This window comes from Cydia amplana, chromosome 22 (genome assembly GCF_948474715.1).
Source record: "Cydia amplana chromosome 22, ilCydAmpl1.1, whole genome shotgun sequence".
NCBI classification, from domain to species: domain Eukaryota; kingdom Metazoa; phylum Arthropoda; class Insecta; order Lepidoptera; family Tortricidae; genus Cydia; species Cydia amplana.
The window spans coordinates 7,014,803-7,028,069 of NC_086090.1; the positions used below are offsets into that span (position 1 = coordinate 7,014,803).

The 13,267-nt window shown below is 36.9% G+C and overlaps 1 protein-coding gene and 1 long non-coding RNA gene across 7 annotated transcripts in view; one reads left to right on the top strand and one right to left on the bottom strand.

Annotated features, from left to right (window-relative positions):
• The window catches only part of LOC134658288 (IQ motif and SEC7 domain-containing protein 1), a 262,519-nt gene that overhangs the window by 73,454 nt on the left and 175,798 nt on the right, over positions 1–13,267 (bottom strand). The window lies entirely within an intron of this gene.
• LOC134658330 (uncharacterized) overlaps positions 1–13,267 on the top strand; it is a 150,729-nt gene that overhangs the window by 65,586 nt on the left and 71,876 nt on the right. The window lies entirely within an intron of this gene.

The window sequence follows — 13,267 nt, forward strand, 5'->3', positions numbered from 1 at the left end:
ACATATTGCCTCTCCTAGAGCGCACGAACGGACCAAGATGGTCAGCATGAACTGTGTGAAAAGGCTTTTCGATCTTTGGAATCGGATGCAACATCCCTTCCTTGCATCCGCCTGGAGCCTTATGGTGAGCACACTCTAGACACGCGGCTACATATTTTTTTGTAAATCGCCGCATTTTCGCGAACCAATAAGTGTTACGCAATCGGCTTAAAGTTTTTTCGAAACCGAAATGCCCAACATTATCATGATTCATGCGCAAAACCTGCCACCTAACACCACGAGGCACAACCCACCTTAGACTCCCGTCCTTTAAAACTCGATATACATAATTTCCCTTTAGCCGGTAATTCTTTTGAACATCTATTATCAATTTAGTATCTTCGTCTTGCAAAATGTGTTTAATACGTTTCAATTCATCATCGTCATCTTGTACCGTTGCTATCCAATCTTTAACATCAATATTCAGAACATCGATAACATGAGGTCGTGAATCATTCGTGGGGTCAGCAACAGGACCACGGCTGAGAGCGTCTACGTGTGCCATACGACACCCTGGCCTGTACTCTATCTCACAGTCGTACTCCTGAAACTGTACCCACCAACGAGATATACGAGGTATAAGATCTCTTTTGGTAAGTGTAGTCCGCAGCGCGTTACAGTCAGTTACGATTTTAAATTTTACGCCAAGTAAGTACACTCTAAAACGGTTTAGAGAAGCGACTACAGCAAGTGTTTCTAAATCAAATGAGTGCAATTTTTGTTCGTCTGCAGTGGTTTTTCGACTGTAATACGCTACGGCTCGCAACAATCCATCCAAACCACGTTGCATCAAAATGCCAGCAATGCCAAATTTAGAAGCATCACAATGCAATTCTGTTTCTAATTTAGGATCATACAACGCCAAGATAGGGCGTTCTACTAATTTCTGTTTCAACGCGTTAAAAGCTTCTGTATGATCGGTTGACCATTTCCATTCTAATTTAGTTCTTAATAGATCAGTTAAAGGATGTGCAATCAAAGCAAAATTTTTTACAAACCTTCGAAAAAAACTAGCTAACCCAATAAAACGTCGTACATCATGAACATTCTTTGGCGTCGGGAAGTTCGAAATAGCTATTGTTTTTCGAGCACCCGGTCGTATACCTTCACCACTTACGTGAAAACCCAAGAAATCCAATTCTTTATAGAAAAAGTAACATTTTTTTAATTTAAGTGTTAATCCTGCTTCACTTATGAGATTCAATACCTCATCTAAACGTATTAAGCCCTCTTCAAAATTACGTGCTGGAATTAGTATATCATCCATATAGATGATAACATATTTAACTTTTGCAAGCACCTTGTTCATCGTCCTTTGAAACACGGACGGCGCATTGGCTAATCCAAAAGGCATACGTTTATATTTATACTGACCGTCCGGGGTCACAAACGAAGTCAGATCCTGTGATGGTTCCGCAATCGGAATCTGGTAATATCCAGAGGCAAGATCAAGGCTAATAAACAGAGAATTACCAGCTAACCTGTCCAGCTGATCATCTATAAGTGGAAGGGGGTAATGTTCCTTCCGCGTTTTGCTATTCAAAGCCCTATAATCGACACAGAGTCGCTTTTCGCCAGTCTTCTTTTGTACCAATAAAATCGGACTAGCGTAAGACGAATTTGATTCACATACTATGTCAGCATCTATCATTTCCTGTACCATTGTGCGCACTAACTCTCGTTCGGGATAAGACAATCTATAAGGACGATATACAACTGGCTGTTTGTCTGTCAATTCAATTTCCATCTGAACTACATTCGTAAAACCTAAATCTTTTAAGTTATTTGAGAAGCAAGTCTCGTGTTTCTTTAAAACCGTTTTCAATTTTGATACTTCGTCATCACAGAGATGTTCACTTATATTTAAATCCGTACAATTATCATCTACAAGGTTGAGTGATTTTACATTTAGAAAGAAATTAGTTGTTGTTACGCGAGTAACCAGCTCCCCTTTTAGCAATGTGAGTGGTAAGTCAGTGATATTTTGTACTAGTATTCCACATTGACCTTTTTCAATAATATATTCACCCGGCAAAAGATATAATTCAGCATTAGGTTTCCCGCGCAAATAACCTTTTACATATACCGAACCTGAATAATCTGTATCTGATCTTACATGAATAACCATCATTTTATTTGGTAAAATGTTTGTGTCTTCCAGTAATATAAGCTGTAATTTAACCGGGAATCCTTTTTCAATAATAAGGGAATAGTCAGTTTTTGTAATAGTTATCCCAGGTTTCTCTGTAAAACTATGACCTACTAATACTGGATATTTAATGACACAATCATCAACAATATATGTATCTACTGTTTCAATTATATTATCTATCTCCATCTCAACGCTCACATGACCTAAAGGCACAACGGCATTTGATCCTATTCCTTTCAAAAGTGGAAGTTGACTATGTGTGTTCCAATTTATTCCCATTCTAACTGCCTCACTATATCTTAACAATGTGCCTTCACTGCCCATATCTATATAACCATGTGTAAGGAAATTATTTATTTTTATATTTTTAAAATATTTGCTATCACGGTTAGTATCACCCTCAAAGTGTTTATCAAAATTAACCCGCAGAACATTTTTTTCAGGAACACTCTCACCCTTGTCATTTCCTAGTAATTTTGGACAGTCTGTAGACAAATGCCCAATTCTATGACAAATATTACACCTTAAAATGGTTTTTGTACATTTAAAACTAAAATGACCTGGTTCCTTACAGTTGTAACACACAATAGATTTTGAATGGGATTTTGGATCTGCATTTGAAACACTTTTTAAGTTATCACTTACCGCATTTGAAGTTTTGAGTTGTTTTGTCCAAGTACCAGAATTAAATTTTTGTTTTTCAGAATCCCGTGATTGTTTGGCAGATTGAAAATATTCCAACACTTGTTCTGGTTGTTGACATTTTAAGGCCTTAGCACCTAACCTAACCGATCTATCATCAATTCCACTCAAAATACAATCTACAGCTCGCTTTCCATGGATATCACAACGATTTAATAAATTTAATTTGGCATAAAAGTAAAGCTCTAAAGATTCATTATACTTAACTCGCTTATTCAGCATTTCTGTTAACAGTTCAGCATAATCATCAACGCTAGGGAATGATTCAATCAATTTTGTTTTCCATTCCGGCCATGTGAATGACATAGATGGTAAAGCTAAATACCAGCTCTTCGCAACACCAGACAATTTGGGTAATGCATAATGGATAATCTGATCATCTCCCCAGTTATATAATTTTGCACACTCATCTACCTTATTCAACCACATATGTACAGTTTGCTCTTTAACCATTGGGTTAAATTCTGGTATTACATTGCCTAACATAGGAAATTTATTACCCTCTGGCCTGTTATGTTTTAATGTTTTAACTAATTCTCTAAGAAATAACTGATGTTCAGTACCTTGAAATGTATTCTCAATAGACGTCAAAACTGGTTGATTCTCACCACTCTGCTTGGAAGTACCCGGCATGTTGTGTGCATGGTTGCGGCTCCCTGGATTCCGCCTGCTGTGATCAACGCGGCTAGAACTTCGTTCGCTCTGATGATCACATCCGCCGCTCTCACGACCACTGCTATAGCTTCCACTATGGCTCCTATGATGACGACCGCGGCTTCTAGCATGGGAACTACGGCTACGTCGACTACGCTTCGAACTGCGCCGACGGCTGGTACTACGACTCCTTCGGTTCTCGTACTCGCGTTTTCGACTGGGTTTTCTGCTGCGCGTACGATGCCGTTCACGCCTCTCTTCGGACCGACTCCTCCGACCTTCACTGCACGCTACACTGGCACTTCTTCGGTTTTCGTAATCGCGTTTTCGACTGGGTTTTCTGCTGCGCGTACGATGCTGGTCACGCCTCTCTTCAGACCGACTCCTCCGACCTTTACTGCACGCTACACGAGCACTTCTCGAACGCCGATTCCGGTGACGCTTGCGTCTATTCATCGTAACATTTGTACACAATTGTGGGCTTCTTCAGTAATTGTGCCACTTCTGAGTTGTAGGGTCTTGTCTTGGTCTTGAATCAAACTCACTTCCAGTAGATATTTTCGTATATTATTAGTGAAAATAATAAGGAAATCAACAGGTATATGTTTTACAGCCAGAAACGTCAATTCTCCCTCTCAATTATCTGTCAGGCTCTTATTAAAAAAATAATATAGTATTGCCATATCAAAATGACGTTACCCAGTTTGACATAGAGTTGTCATATCAAAATCTAATAATACCCTTCACCTACATACAGAGATATAGTGCAGAATTAGTATTAAGGTGTTATACATAGTGTTATCAATAGAAATGACCTTACAATAGAGAGTTCCAGATCAGTGTGAACTTTAAATCGAACTTTACTAATGATCATCTTGTATTTCGGAGTTACATCCTTTATAACCACACCACTGTTAAGTGATCATGGATCTTATGTCAATGAAATAAAGTTGAAGAAATGCCAGCTAAATGTGTGGATGATGGTAGAACGTTATCTTAACACGTGGTTTTAAATGGTATTCCGATCTTAAGTTTAGCCATTAAAAAGCAATCAAGTACAACTTTAAAGGTCGCAATAGCATTATTAAATTATGATTTATCAGGCTTTGATGCAATGCAACACATTCATAAAGACATTCACAATTTGTAAACGTATGTGTTTAAAATGACAGGTCTTCATGTATACCTATTTTGTGCAATATTTCACTACTACTACACCTATGAAGGCTATAAAATAAATAAGAAATCCAATCTATTTTTGTCATAAAAGTCATAAATCTACGATCAAACTCAAATCATGTATAAAGGTGGAAAGAATATAGGTCATACTTAAAGATCAGGCATCAGAAGATGTATATTAATGGACACGGTATAGAGTATAGCCAAAAACTGGAAGAAGAAGATAAAGACAGCTGACATCTGAAATGAATATAGACAGGAACAGAGATGACCTGACCATGTTGAGTCTAATTTAAATCTAGGCTAATCTGAATCTTGTCAGCGTGAATAATGTCAAATCCTTCATGGTGTTGGTCCTGTAATTGATACTGTAGACACATTGCAAGATATTCACTACATTTTAAGATCGACCTAGTCTTAGCTAAGTGTAAGGCCTGAGTGGACGCTCGAAGCGGAGCGTTCGGCGGGGCGTGCAGCGTGGCGTCGGGCTCACAAGTGATTTGAGCAGCGTGCACTAAGGCCGCTCCTATACGCTTGCATTTGTTTAACATGCACGCCGCACGCCCCGCCCCGCTGCACGCCCAACTCGAGCGTCCACTCAGGCCTTACACTAAGCCCGAGCTTGGGAACTTGGGGAAACACACATCTCATACATAGAACAACTCACACACGACAGAACAAAGAACCACACCAACATTGAACCCATCATTACCAGACATTACTCCACAATTAGATAACTAAGGTTATAATTACCTTTCATCATTCTTAATCAAGTGCACTGCCTTATTAACTCTCTTAATGACAGAAGGTCTTAAATAACAAGGACGTCCTCATAAGAAGTGTCATTTCAAACGAAGACAACTATAAATTACAAAAAAGACGTACGTCATATCTCATTTTCAGTTGGCAAGTTAGTTTAAACCCCAATGCGCATACAGCTAGGTTTCTTTTAGAATGATAATAATCAGAGATGGGATTTTGCTAGTATGACCGTTTCACATGTTATCTATTGTCTTCACATAGGTGCAAATGGAACATTGGTAATGTAACGTTCGTGTGAAGTTTAAGCCATTGAAATGGTTGTGCAATGTGTAAAATTTGGTAAAATAGCATATCGTCTATTGTGTTACGCAAGTGATTTATAGGGTTCGATTTTGAAAGTTGGTTCAATTTTAATTTATGATTTTTCCGGTATTGAAAGCTGCTAAGGAAGTAGAATTTCTTTAAAAAACCGAAAAAGGTATTCTATACAACTAAGAATAAACCTATATTCATTTTTCATTCATCGGTATGAACTTTATGTCCCCTACGGAATCTTATAGTAGCATTTTCCATCTCCTTTCGACACGACAAGTAAGAGTGATGACGGTAGAACTACCATTAAAGCGATTCACACAAATACGTGTGAAACATTAACAAATAGACTCATTATATACGCTTCCCACGATTAAGCTTTAGATGCTCCACTAATATCGCACGAAAATCCTAAGAGGCTTAGCAAAATCATTCACAAAGAATTTTAAGGAACCATTATAAGTCTGAGCTTGTATTCTTTATATTTTTTACGGAGTTAGAGGTCAAATTAAACTACCTACTGGCTTTGTGAATTAGGCAGAAATAGTGTTCCATTAACCCGAATCGCACGACGTGCGTATACGCCTAAAACTTGGTGAAACGTGCTGACTGTTAAGTATGTTGACATAAAACATTGATTATCTGCGATAGATGTCGCATTATGAAGCGTAACAAGAATAGGGATGATGACACATGTTGAATTTTATAACAAAATCTAGTAAAATAGATAGTAAACGAGCAATTTATCACAATAATGTGGATATTCAAATAAAATATTGAAAAATTACAAAATTACAGGACCTGAAAGTTTCAAAATTTAAGTTTTTTTTAACTTCCAAAAACGATAAAAGTAAGGGTACCATTCGATTCCTTACATTTAATCTAAAAAAATATTGTATAGCAACTATATACATAAACGCAATATTTCACCGACAAAAACGCAATTTTCTTGTTTTGTCCATACTACAAGATGGGCGATGACGTCACGGCCTCTGGCCGTTTTGTATAGGGCGTTTCGCGAGTGAAGTGTGACTGTCGGACTTTGACTACAATTTCTGACTTTTGTGTTACTTTAATGCAATGGGTCCCATATAGACATTTGATCCTAAAAACAAACCCGATCGATTGATACCATAAAAAAAATTAGTCATGTAGCCTATTGCCCTCATCACACATAGGTCTGCTGAACTTAACTAAAAATTCTTGGGCCTTTACGACTAAAATTACACTAATAAAAGTTCTATGCGTTCTACGTTATTGCTAGAGTTGCTAGACCATAACTCGTTACAATAAAGATTATGAATGGTCAGTTAGGTAACCACGTGAGACCCAGAAACATCTCTGTTTTGTTTTGAATTTGGACCTGTTTGGTCTCAATAATAGTTCAAAATTGATTCTGGAATACATATTTACAAAAAATTGTACGAGGGGAGGACCGTGTTGAGGAGGAACAAAAATAACGAAGCAAAAATTGAGTTATTATTTTTTTACGCACCAGACAGGTTAAAAACGGCTGAACTGAGCCGACTCATATTTATTTATCCCGGTCGTTATCTAAAATGCTCCATCTATGGTCAAGTGGTCATTGGTATGAAACGTGTTGCGATTTAAGCATCAGTGTGATTGACAAAGGTGTCGTAAGTGTTATTAATATGTGCGATTGGACAGTGCTTGGCCTCGTGAAACTGCTTTTTATAAATCGAATTACATATGGTATTGCATACGATCAGGTCCTTGTTTCACCACTGTGACAATTGTCACCCGCCAATGTCATTCGCCGTACATTGCTTGCAATGTATCGAAGGAAACTTGTCCTTACTTACTAGCCAAGTGATGTACAGAAAATTAATAGTGTCAGGGGTCAACTGCCAGTGTGGTGAAATAGACGCCAGTTCGCTGGCCTGGCAAAAATCAGAAAAATATAGCGTCCCCTTGCCTTCTATACGGCCACATCTCAAAATTTATGATTATTGGAAACTTAACTTTATTATTTTTAATTAAGATTGAATTTCCAATGATCATAAATTTTGAGATGTGGCCGTATAAAAGACAGGGGACGACAGGTCACTTAATTCATGATATGATTAGCTAAGGAACGGGACCTGAAGAATAGAGTACTCATCAGTATCTACTCGAACGAACTACGAGTGTTTTATCGATTTACTGTGGTGGCTCTTATTACCGAATTTATGAGAAACTATTTTGCCATCTCGATGTAAAATTAAAGATCTCATTGGCCTGAAAAGCATGTTTAGTTTACAAGAAGTCACGGTTTATAATAAAGTGGACAATCTTTAGATCCTAACATGGAGGGCCCTATGAGGATAGCAACACTCTACCTTAACATTTTTGGATCTTATGACTTTGAGATAAGATATGAAGTATTACGAATTTTTAATTTTTAGCTAACAGTGTGGAGCAGGGATGTTGCGGATGCCGATTTTTTGACATCCGCGGATGCGGTTGCGGATGTCAAGATAGGTACATAAAAAACGTCAAGTATTACATTTTAGTAATTTTTATTTCAAAAAACCGGCCAAGTGCGAGTCGGACTCGCGTTCCAAGGGTTCCGTACAATAAGTCCCACTCACGCTTGACTGCTAATTTCTAATAGGTTTTTTTGGCTAATTACTAAATTACCTAGCAGTCTAGCACTTCCGCCGATGCTAAGACGTTCCTGTACCGAACTGTTCCACATCCGCATCCGCATTAAATCCGCATCGATTTTAGCCGGATGCGGATGCGGATGCGGATGTTGAAAATAATGCGAAAGTTCCGCGGTTGCGGATGCGGATGTTCGCAACATCCCTGGTGTGGAGGATGGTATAAACTGCGTTCTCGATGCAATTTGCTAGGTAATTATGTATTTACCTGTTAATTCCAAAAGAACTACAGTTAACAACTTCATCCGGTTATCAGACAGATGGTCTGCTCAGATGGCCAGGTGCACCTTAGCCACTATTATGTTTACCAAGACTACATCTTAGGTTTTATATTTTATAATTGTATGTCACCGGATGTCAATATTTATTTAATATGATCGAATAATAAAAGCGAGAGCCCGAAAAGACAATTAATCAGAACTGATGGGTCATATGCAATGCAAAACCTCTATCACGTTTTCTCTTAAAATATCTCGCTTATTTTATACGAGAATTTAAGAATAGTGAAATTAGTGAATGATAATAAAGGGTCTAATGCAAAACCACATGTTTTCTCCTAAAATGTTTCGCTTATTATAATGGTGAATTAGTGGTATTAAGAACCGGTAAGGCAAGTTCTTACAAGAGGTATTATGATACGAACAAATGTCAGATTTGTAAGATATCATCGTTACCACATTTAATTACTAACAGATATGCTACCTTGGCCTAGTATTTATTTAAAACTGACCGCCAAGCCACCTGTGGCTATCTGGAGAAAGAGTTGAAAAATCGGAATATTATAAAATAATTATGCAAACATTCACTTTCCTCGTGCCTCGTGAATGAAATGATATGATAATATGTTTCGAGTCATCTCAATTTGCATACGTAAACATAACAAACTAACTCAGCTTACCTACATCCTCTTTATAATATTTTTGTTAACCTGATTTGGTATCTTACACTGCTGGGCAAACCCTCCCCTCGTGTTTATCACTCGGCTCTCTATCACTTATCCAGTCGCCATCAGATATATCGGAGCGGTCAAGGCGTTCACAAATATCTGAACACGCCTTTATTATCAAGGCGTTAGAGTGCGTGTTCAGATATCCTGAACCGCTCCGTTATATTTGACGGCGACTGTACGTTCTCGCAACTTATTCAAATTCAGTTTCAGCAATTTCTTGTAGAATAAGTCAATAAAAAAACTCTAGCAGTAATGGATGCGCGGGGGCACCCACATATCCATAGCATACGATACGGTTATTTAAAAACTGGGCGAAAAAAGGTTATCAAAGATACCGTTAGTTTTCAGAATCACAAATAAGTATGTATATACAAAATAAAATTCCAAGATAAACCAGATGCTATCATTTCTAAGAAAATCATAGGTTACAGGAAAAACATTGGTTTAGTAACTAAGGCAAAATTAACAGTTTTGTGACAAAAAATAAAAACAATACCTCATTTTCCGTGATGCAAAATACAAGCTTGATTGTGCACAAATCGAGGCAGGTGTATTTTGGGTGAGATAATTTAGCTAAATAATAAGGGGCAAAATATTTTAAACACTTGAAGTGGGTCTCTTCATTGGCAATTATAACTGCCACATAACGAACGATTTCTAGTTGTGACTTATTAATCAAGATAAATCTAGTGAATCGCCGAGAAATAAGTGAAAATAATGGCTGTGATAGACGGACGGTAAAAAACGTCATGCCTTAAATCCCCGTTTTGTAACATCCACAAACGGGTACGAGTCACAAACTAACCAGTACTGGAGAAAAATTGGAAAGTACAAATCAAACAACAAACAGCATTTACGCGTTCAATTGTAACATGGTTAAGCAACGAGGAACCGGTTAGGAACAGACGGCTGGAGGTCGCCGGCGAGGTCGCGGCAGTGAACTCGGAATTAAGGTGCACGATGATGAGTTGGGGAATTTGTGAGGAAATGGACGGTATGAAACTACTGTAGAGTGTAGATGATGAGAGCGGCGATAGGTAGGTAAATAAGGAAAATGTAATAAAAGATAACGGCCGAATTTAAAATGCAGATGAATTTACAAAAGTACAAAAGGTTTAACATGTAGGATGCAGACGTGTTGAGAAGTAAGGATGTGAAGTATAAAATCTAATGTTTATAATACTGGCAATAGGGAGAAAAACTTAAAAAGCGTAATTATGCGCGTAGGTAGAAAATAAAAGCCATGATCAAAGTACAACTATCGTAAAAGAGTAGTAAGAAGAAATGTAGAAATAAAGAACAAGTAAACATTAAAAATTAAATGCGTTGAATTTTACAACAGGAAAGATATCTAACACAAAGGAGTTGACTAACAATTAAAAGCGAAGTACTTAAATTAAAAATTACATTCAAAAGAACACAAACTTTATAAATGTTGCATAAATTACAATGAAAGATCTCGAAACAAAACGAAACGCATTTTCTCAGGCTTAACTTGCAATGCAATACAGCATTTGTCCGAAATATATGAAATATGCAATCCCAAAGAGTTGCAGGTCAACAACCACTCAGTGGCCCACTTGTCTGTTGTTTCTCGGTCGAGTTGCAAGTATTGCGTTTGCGTACTACCGAAGCAAATGTAACCGTTCCTAATACGATACAATCGTAATGGATGTTAGAGAACAATTTTAAATTAATATACCACAATGTACCGTTGCAAACCCAGTCTTACATAATTAGAGGAATTCGCGTAACTTTATCTCACTCTCGAGCTAAAGGTTTCCACTTTCTGAGCAATTTAGTATTCCAGACAGAATATTTCTTATTCGTGTGCGAAAATTTCCACAAAGTTCAAAGTCCTTCGCAGACGGAAGACGTTTAAAGGCGGCCGCCCGGTATCATCTTCAGAATACAAATTAGGATATTGTCATCGGAGCTTTGCTATTACAGTATGATAGGGTTTTAGAATTGCCTAGCTAGATGATAATCATTGCGGGACATTAGGCATTCGCTGGTGTTGAAACTAACAGACAGACGGACAATGGCCGATTTGTTACGTTACGTCACAGCTGAGCCGATAGAGCTCTCACTTTCACCCGACCGATAGTAGCGACTTAGTTTGTGATCGATCGGAGGGAGAACGAAAAATAAAAAATGTAATCCGTCTGATTCAGTTTAGATTTTTAGCAATTCGTTACTTTTTTCGTTAAAAAAGTAAATGAAATCTATTTGATTGTTCTGTTTTCCCGGCTTCAGATAGAAAATCTTCGCTTTCCAAGTTATTTTTATTACCTGTTCGTTTTTACGTTTTTAAGTAAGTAAATCGTTTCATGTATCTCATCAATTATCCTTGTTTTAACACTGGAAGGTTTTAAAAAGTCGTTACTTTACTGACCTTCAAGCATTTATGTTGGTGAATAAAAATCTGTTACCTTGTAGCAAAGGCCGGCCAATAAATCTTCTTTAACTTTAGCAATAAAGTCAGGGAAATTTAATACCATTAACTGAAAGTTATTAAAAGAAAGTAAGACGCGGTTTACATTTTTCTCTTTAGTGAAATATGGTTACGCGTTCGCTCTTGAAATTAAATAGTCTCAGTTTATTTATCTTTGGTACGACTTAATGAATACGTGACTGATAATAGTGATAATTTTAGAAGTAGTATCTGATGTCTGTAAGCGGTATTTATCATCAAAGTATTTTAGATCCATTAGCATTTAATAGATTATATTATTAGTAACGAGGTTATTAATAAAACATAATATAGGATAATTTCCACATAAATAATTTGTACGCTGAACTATGTAAGCTTCGTCATATTTTAACCTAGAAAACTCCATAGATAGGTTTACTTGTTTAGTTACTGGTTTAATCGCAATACTATTTTCACCTCAGCAGCTCGAACAAGGGTACTTTGCTACTTAAAAACAGTGAGCAAAATCGCATTTTGCTCACTGAGTGAGACAAAATGACATTCAAGTGACCTTAATATTCAAATGTCATTTCAACATGCGGGGTCTAATACAAGTTCGAAATACTTGGATTTTATTATCTCTGTCCCTTTCACGTCGTTAGCAAAAAGAAAGAGACAAAAAAATTTCAAACGACATTCAACGGTATATTGACGGTTTATAATAGACCCCCGAAAAACGTCAGAACGCATCGTTCCAAAACACATACAAGTATGAATTCTTAATATGTAATTAATGAAAATAAAGTTTCAGATTTGATAAAAACACTATATTTTACGTAATTTATTGTACGATTAAAATAATGAACTCAAAAAATACACAGTATATCACGTAAAATAAATAATTATACTTTTAAGAATCTCTACAATAGTTTACAAATAGTAAGTATCCGTAATTCGGACCGTATCTTACAATGTTTTTTTTTTACAAAAAAAAAGTTGCCGATTCAAATGTCAATCAATTGATGGTCGTTGTTTTCATATATTACCTATGTTTCGATAGCTATAAGGTTCTGTATTGAATACTCTCAAAAATTAAAGAAATTTGCGTATGATCACAGCGATGGTTTATTTGCAACTGAACTGGCTTACATAGGCATCGATCTATCTAACGGGAGACATGCATGTGTGTCTGTGCGTATATTTGTCTAAACATGCCGCCTACCAAAAAATACATTTTTTTCACTCAGGCATAATCAAAAGACAATTACTTAATTATTTACCGACGAATTCAAATAGTCTTACATCTAAGTTGCAGGCATAGGCGATTACCTACACATGCATGTTCGCTCTTACAAGTTTACTTATAAGAAAATAAAGGGTAAGAGCATATCAAAGCCCGTCGGAATACATAATAAACAAGATAAATGAACTAACAATAATTA